This window comes from Bidens hawaiensis, unplaced genomic scaffold (assembly GCF_021521415.1).
Source record: "Bidens hawaiensis isolate Kalapana, Puna unplaced genomic scaffold, B.hawaiensis_p1.1 tig00039167_1, whole genome shotgun sequence".
Lineage (NCBI taxonomy): Eukaryota > Viridiplantae > Streptophyta > Magnoliopsida > Asterales > Asteraceae > Bidens > Bidens hawaiensis.
This window is the reverse complement of record NW_027496900.1, coordinates 52,015-60,683: the sequence shown is the minus strand read 5'-3', so window position 1 is coordinate 60,683 and position 8,669 is coordinate 52,015.

Sequence of the window (8,669 nt, the reverse complement as noted above, 5' to 3'; positions counted from 1 at the left end):
CCTGATGGAGCAAGACTTTCATGTTTACTTTAGATGGTGGTAATATGATAGCAATCGGGGTGAAGCTGTGATTGTGTTAAATAAAGACGGGAAGTGGGACGTGATGGATGTGTTAGACCCGATGTGGTTGGTGAAGTGCTCGGAGAAGGATATTTTAGTAGTACATGGGGATAAGATTCAGATTAGAAGTGAGAAAGATGTAGATCAGGCCTTGCAGTATCATTGAGTGATCAAAGTGTGTCATACTTATAAGATTCAGTCGGGGTGCGTTTGGGAAAGTAAGTGGAGGAAATTGGGAGAAAAGAAGAGAAGGAAGAGAAGGAGAAAAAGGAGGAGATCAAGGATAGGTTGAAACATGCTTCATGGTTAAAATATCAGTACAAACCAACTGGTATTTCCATTCCTACGAACCAAGAAAGGTAGAAGAAATGCTCTTTTGAAGACATGAGACGTGAGTATCGAGAACTAGTGTTTGGGATGAAGGAGTGAAGATACAAGACCAAGACCAAGCAATATCCGAGGGGGATTTTGTTGGGACATAAACGTCTATAGCTAGATTCTTGTATTGGTTTTGTATGTAAAATGTCATTGTGTATAAATCAAAGCATAAGTCCTTATGGTAAAAGATCAGTTATGCGGCGCATAACTTAAGCACGCATAACATATGCGCCCGATAAGTGTTTTTCAAGTCTATAAATAGGATCTAGACTTATGCGTTTTAGAGTTAGTGCTTGAGAGATTCCAGAGAGATCTTTGAGTGATTCTGTACCTTGATATTGCCAAAACCTATTGTATTGATCTTTGAAGTTAATAGAATGGAATTTAGAGTTTCTTGTGTGTTTTCTACTTCTTTGGATTCCGCACTTTGAAGTTCAAGCCGATAATTCTATTGTTGATCCTACGTACGCACACCTCTACCACACTTTCACACTACATTACTTTGAATGTGAGGTTTTGAAGTTGATTTCTCCTCTTTAATACTTTCATTTACAGTTACTTGAAGATCATTAGTCAAGGACTATCAATATCAATTTTCTGTAAATTTCCAGTCAAGTATAATCATTATTAAATGGAGGAGGAATCTCTTCATAACCTTAGCTGGCCTTCCCATTTTTTTATGAGAATTATTAACCTCAATAATATCAATCAACAGAAAAGATGAGTTTCGAAATTTGCCAAGTTTATTTTGTAACTCCATTCCCTCATTTTCAAGTTTAGTGATTTTAGTTCTCAATTTAAGTATTTCTTGAAACTAGCCATCAACGATTGTTAATTTACGTTACATCTCAACGTTCAAGCCATGATTGCTAATCGACGGTTCCTCGATCTTATCTTTCAATTTTCGATCAAGATCAACCATTTGTCGATAGTTATCACGAATGATAGTGATGTCACGAACAAGTTGATCATTGTGGTGTTTAAGTGAGTGAAGTTTAGACTGATAATCACCTAAATGAGAACATCATACTTCATCATTCGCTGATGAAATACTCTCTGTCTGAATCGAAACAGATTTAGAACAACGAACCTCTTCTATTTTAGCCATGCAAACAAAGTTGTCTTGCATATCACCACTTGAAGTATCAGCCTCTATTTCTGATTCCTCACTCTCTTCCAATATCTTATCAACCTTTTCCTTTTCAAGATTTTCAACTCAGTCAAACACAGACAAATTAGCTTGATTTCCTTCATAGTATACATTACCAAGCAGCTTCTATGACCAATCTATGCCCTCTTGTGCTATCGATGCCTGTGACCCCTCAGATTTTGAAGTATAAGCCCGATATTTAGGTTTCACCTTGGACGACTCTGAGTTATTATATTTCTTCTTGTTGAAATTTCTATATTGATTTCTTGGTCTAGAATACTCCTTTCTAGGCTTGTCACATTCCTTGGCGAAATGGCCAAATTCCTAGCAATTGTAGCACTTAACCTTGAGGTTATAAAAGTCGATCCTCCTGCTCATGCCAAATTCCTGGCAATTTCCATGTTCCATTTAAGATCGATGAGTTCAAGATCATCAGGTTTGACTTGATCATAATCTTTGTCGGTCATGTTACAGTTGGCTACTTGACCTCCCACCAATTACTCATATGATGTCATAAATGAAGCGATGAAAGTAAAGAGTTTTTCGGCATCTTTCATATTCACATTTGGTGATGATGATACATTATGAGCTTGACTAGCAGCACCAGCATACCGAGCTGCACCAGAAAATACGCTAGTTTCAGAAGTAGCTTCATGAAGAATCTCAGAAGTTACTTGAGAATAAAAAGTAGTGATAGGAACAGAAACAGTCTTATTCACTTGGCTTGATCCACCATACAACGTGCTATCCTGATAACCATCAGAAGAGTTTCGATACTTAAGCTCAAACTCCCTCTCTTCCAACTTTGCACGAAATCCATTGCAGTTAGTTCTTCATTTATGAAATATCCATTTTGCAGTGAGAACCAACAAGTAGGTTGAATAGGAAGGATGTAGCGAATTCTTCAATGTGCCAATAAGATCACTGTTAACAGGAAGTATTGAGAATCTGTTCATTTCAGCAGTTAAGTGACATAATCTAGTGATCAGCTCTCCAATAGTTTCACTAGTGATAAGGTTAAAGTTTCTGAACTAATACTTTAACATTGACTTCTTGCTTTCCTTTGTACTTCCCATGCTTCCTGTCTTTAAAACATTATAAAAAGGAGCACACTACTTAATGTGACTAAACTGGTGAAAGATATGCCCAGCTAAAGCCATGGTCAATGTGAAGTAAGCGTTGGTTTCGAACTCATAAGCTTTCTTCTCCTCGACAGTCATTTGGGAGTGTAATTTTTCAGAATTTCCAAGAGTGACAGAGTTGACGATTATCGGTACATATGCAACCTTTAAACTCTGCACACACTCTGGATGGACGGCACCCAGATGAGCTTAGAACCTTAAGTTCCACTTCGGAAAATCACACAAGTTGTTAAGTCTAGGACATTTCTTGTGTGATCCGATCTCAGCATCAACAGTCAAAATCTGTTGCATTATCGCATTCTGAGAAGCGAGAGAATAAAAGTTTGCCATTTTATCAAATCTGAAAGTTTAGGGATTAAATTTGACAATCTTTGAAATCTTTAGGTAACGAATGAGTTTGAGAAAGATTAACAAATGAGAAAGCTTAGCGAAAAAGTGATTACTTTAACGAATGTCAAGACATGAATGAAGAACGATTAACGAATGTCATTGTTCAAACGAATGAACAAAGAAAAGAATGTGGACGAAATGAATAAGCAGGTACGAATGAGAAGTTAATAACGAAAGGATAGGAACAGTGTAGCGAATGAGTTGAAACGAATGGATGTTAGAGACGAATGTGACTTCGGTAACGAATGAGAAATATAACAAACGGATGAATAGTTGTCGAATGAGTTGTTAAAAACGGTTATAACAACTTTTCAACTTCTTAACGAATGTATTCAAAGAGTAACGAATTAATTAATGAAATTAACGAATGTATTCATCGTTATCTTCAAATTTCCAGTTTTCAAACTCGAACAAAACTTATCCAAACTAATTCAAACTCTTCCAAAACTCAACCAAATTACACCTAAACCACTCCCAATCCAAATCCGAACCAAACTGTACGAATCTAAACCTCAAACTTATCCGAAATCCAATCCAATTGAACTTGAAATATGTTTAAAAGACGAATAGTTCCTTCCAAAATCAAAACCCCAATTAACAACCGATTCAATACAATTAAATGTTCACCAGTGAACACTGATTCATTCCTATCAATCCTGGATCAAATTCATTAACATTCATCCTTAGTATGCTTTCAATTTCTTAATTTTAAGATTCAATAAAGTCCGAGAATCAAAATTAGATTAATTGAATGTCAATTAAAACTCAAACTAGTGTTTATTTGATCTTATAACAAATGATTAACGTGAGTCTTCGGATATGAACACGATTATCATTCCATTATCGATTACGTTATGAACTGGATTGATTATGTTAATGAACGAATGATCAAGTTTGAAAGAAGATTTGGGTAACAGTATGTGATACTTTAGAAATGAACTTCGTTAAATAACAATAAGTACAGGGGTATTTATAAGAGACGACTCATTCGTTAGACATTCTGAACAAATGAGTGTCCTATTCGTTATGCTATTCCTTATACAAACCATAACGAATTGCTTACATATGTTATCATACGTTATCATTCATATGTTACTCATTTGTTAAACATCCCATAACGAATGAGACAAAATCACGCGAACTCATTAGTTATCGTACAACTAATGAATGCGTCTTACATTATTTACCATTGTAGCCCCTATACTTTAAACTAATAGCAAAATACATTATACAAAGACTGAGATGCCAAAACAATACATTAACAGTCGCTACACTCATTGTAGCAACAAGCAGCGGCAACTGTGGGGTTGCCACTAATTTTAGAAAAAAAATTTCCCAGTAGTTTCAGTCCTCTTGTTCTCAAGTATTCTTCTCGTATGGCTGAAAAGAGTACTTCTAACAAGGGTCTTCCATTGAACGATGATCGGCCTCATGATAACTCCTCTTTAGAGGATGACATCGGTTGTATTTCTCCAAGAATGGGCAAACCATCGGTCACACCGTTGACGCAAGCCTCTTATTTTGAAATACCACCTTCATTTAGAAGTGGCATCTCCTCTCCAAGAGATGACTTCTTATTAGCTATAGAGAAGATGAACATGACCCCATAAGGTGTTAAACAAAACTTTTATAATTTTAGGGAAGGGAAGATTCTATGAAAAATCAACCAACTTTCAATGTTTGCTTACAAAAGTCCCTCCACATTTTTTTGCATATAAAAGTCTCTCTACATGATATTATTGAACATAAATATGAAATTACTTATAATGGTATATTTTATTATCAATAGGGGCTGTTGTGTAATTATCTCTAAAACACAAAAATTTCTCACTAATTAGTTATGTCTGACCTTCCAATCGATCAATCCTCAGTGTTCATTGATTTTAGTACATCAAAACACGGTCTAGGATTACACCTCTCAAGTCAGTTATCCTAAAATCTCATATCGAATTTGAGAGTTCTTGAATCGGTTTGTATCGACACATATAAGCCGCTCCGAGATGTGTTGTATAACGGTGTTGAGGATGAGACCGATGATTTGTTCCTCACCGATGGTGATTTTGGTGAGGAATGGTTTCCGGACTATTGAAATCGATCTCAATTTGGTATTTTTGGGTTCATTCATCCTGTGGTCAATCGAATATCTTATTTATGCGTTCTCTTTTATTTATGCGTTCTCTTTTATTATATTCCAAAGACTGCATTTAGAACCAGATATGGACATTTTGAATTCACGGTCATGCCATTTTGACTTACCAATGCTCCCGCAACATTCACGAATATGATGAACAGAATTTCTAAGCCTTATTTATATATATTTGTAATCGTATTCATAGACGATATACTTATTTATTCTAAATCGGAAGAAGATCATAAGGTTCATCTCAGAATTTTGCTTGAATTACTTCGAAATGAGAAATTATATGCTAAATTTTCTAAGTGTGAATTTTGGCTGCATGAGGTACAATTTCTTGGTCATGTTATCAATGCAAACGGAATTCAAGTAGATCCCACTAAGATTGAAGCGATAGCTAAATGGGAAATTCCTAAATCACCAACCGAAGTTTGATGTTTCTTAGGATTGGCCGGATACTATAGAAGATTCATTGATAATTTCACCCGTGTAGCAGTTCCCTTAACCTCTTTAACTCGAAAGAATGTTAAGTATGAATGAGGAACCAAACAACAAGAGGCATTTGACTTACTTAAACAACAGCTTACTAATGCACCTATACTGGCTTTGTCAGAAGGTACAGAAGATTTTGTTGTATTTAGTGACACGTCTCATTCGGGTATGGGTTGTGTACTAATGCAACGACATAACGTAATAACTTATGGTTCTCGACAATTGAAAGTACACGAAAAGAATTATACAACTCATGGTCTAGAGTTGGGTGCCATAATTTTTGCTTTAAAGTTATGGAGACACTATTAATATGGAGTTAAGTTTATCGTGTACACTGATCATAAGAGTTTAAAGCACATATTTGATCAAAAGGAACTTAACATGCACCAAAGACGATGGATGGAAACCTTAAACGACTACGATTGTGAAATCATCTATCATGAAGGAAAAGCAAATGTAGTAGGTGACGCGTTGAGTCGCAAAGAACATGAAAAACCCAAGAAGGTTAGAGCCTTAAGACTGGAATTACAAATAGATTTAATTGAACAAATAAAGGAGGCTCAGAAGAAAATCAAATATCCGAAGAAAAACGTAATGGTACAATTAACTCTTTAGTCAAAGGAGATGATGAGATACTCAGACTTGGAACTAGAATCTGGATACCAAAGATTGAGGATTTACATGAAATGATTATGAGTGAAGCTCATCGATCGAAGTACATGATGCATCCCGGTAGTAATAAGATGTATCAAAATCTTAAACCTAACTACTGGTGGAACGGGATGAAAAAGGATATTGCTCTGTATGTAGCCAAATGTTTAACGTGTGTGCAAGTCAAGGCAGAGCATCAAAAACCTTCATGTTTGCTTCAACAACCTGAACTACCCGTTTGGAAATGGGAGATGATAACAATGGATTTCATTACGAAACTCCATAAGACTACCCGGCAACATAACACTATTTGAGTCATTATTGATAGGTTAATTAAGTCTTCTCATTTAATACCTATCAATGAATCTTATTCTATGGATAGATTGGCACGAATATACGTGAACAACATAGTGTCATTACGTTTTTCTTCGGATATTTGATCGAGGAAATAGATTTACTTCTCATTTTTGGAAAAGTTTCCAACATGCGTTAAGAACTCAATTGAATCTTAGTATGGCATATCATCCTCAAACTGATCATCTTCCTTTGATGGAATTCTCGTATAATAATAGTTATCACACGAGTATTCAGGCCGCACCATTTGAAGCATTGTATGGACAGAAATGTAGAACGCCGGTAAGTTGGTCTGAAACTGGAGATAATCAAATATCTGGACCGGAGATAGTCCAAGAAACCATATATAAGATATTCCAAATCCATGAACGACTTAAAACGGCAAGAGATCGACAAAAGAATTATGCTGATGTTCATCGTAAGCCGTTGGAATTTCATGTAGGCGATAAAGTCTTGTTACAGGTTTCACCCAGGAAAGGTGTTGTATGATTTGGCAAGAAAGGGAATTTAAGTCCGCGTTTTGTGGGACCATTTGAAGTCTTAGAACGAATCGGTACTGTTGCTTATCGCCTACGACTGCCAGAAGAGATGAAAGGAATACATGATGTATTTCATATTTCTAACTTACGAAAGTGTCTAGCTGACGAAACTTTAGCTATGCCTTTAAAGAATGTTGAAATCAATGAAAATCTAAAATTTGTAGAACAACCTCTAAGTTGAAGATTTACAAGTTAAGAGAGTTAAATGACGAAAGCTAAAGTTAGTCAAAATAAGGTGGAACTCCCGACGAGGACCAGAGTTTACTTGGGAATTAGAATCGGATATGAGAAATAAATATCCACATCTGTTTTAGCGAATCTCAAGGACGAGATTCATTCCAAGGTGGGGAGGATGTAACATCCACAAAATTTTGGGTCAAATTTGACAAGTTTATAAAGATAAAGGACCATAAATATTTATGAAATAGGTAAGGAGAATAATATGGTAAAGAAAAGAAAGAATTTTTATGTTAAGAGAATAAGTAAGGAAATTCCATCTCACATGGAAAGTGGGAAAGAAATGGAAGCACTTTATAAGGAAGAAGTTTTCCATGGTAATGTTCTTATGTGGCTAGTCACTCTCACTAGTCCTAGCGGAGAGTGCGAAGCACCCGACGCACGCGCACGGACACGGACTCGGGCGATGGGCGTAATGTGGCGTTTTGATGGCGCACTTTGCACTTCGCCCGCTTGCAACGCCGCATAAGGGCCACTTTAGTATTTTTGGACTATGATCAAGAAATGGCAAGCTACCAAAGACCAAGGACTGAAACTGAAAATTTAGCACCTTCGCGATACGCGAAGATGCATTAAGAAAACTCATCCGGTGCAGACATGTGGCAGATCCAGTGGTTGACTCAGCAAAGCTATTGAGCAACTTCACGATACACGAAGATATCCTTCGCGATACGCTAAGAAATATAATAATAATTGTGGCTACATTTGTCCTTCGCGCATCGCGAAGAAACTTCGCGATACACGAAGATGCACAGATTCTGGCTATAAATAGGCAGCCATGGGGATGAAGTCTCAATCACATCACACACACTTTACCTCGATTTTCATGCCAAAATCTCGTCATTCCCGATCCGCTCGTTGCCTAGAATTACGTGCAAGTAGGAGTGCTAACCACGTGAAGTTTAAGCATTTCGTAGACAAGCAATACAAGGAAGGGGTTCTGCCCGACAAATTATTATATATGGCTTAGACTCTAGTCGGGGGTATAGTCTATACCTTGATCAAATAATAAGTGAAATGTAGCTTTCATAAGATAAGGTTATGAATAAAATATTATTCTTTATTATAAAGATATATACTATGAATGAATAAATGGAATATATATATACGTTTCTTCATGATAAAGAAATGTAGTATATAAA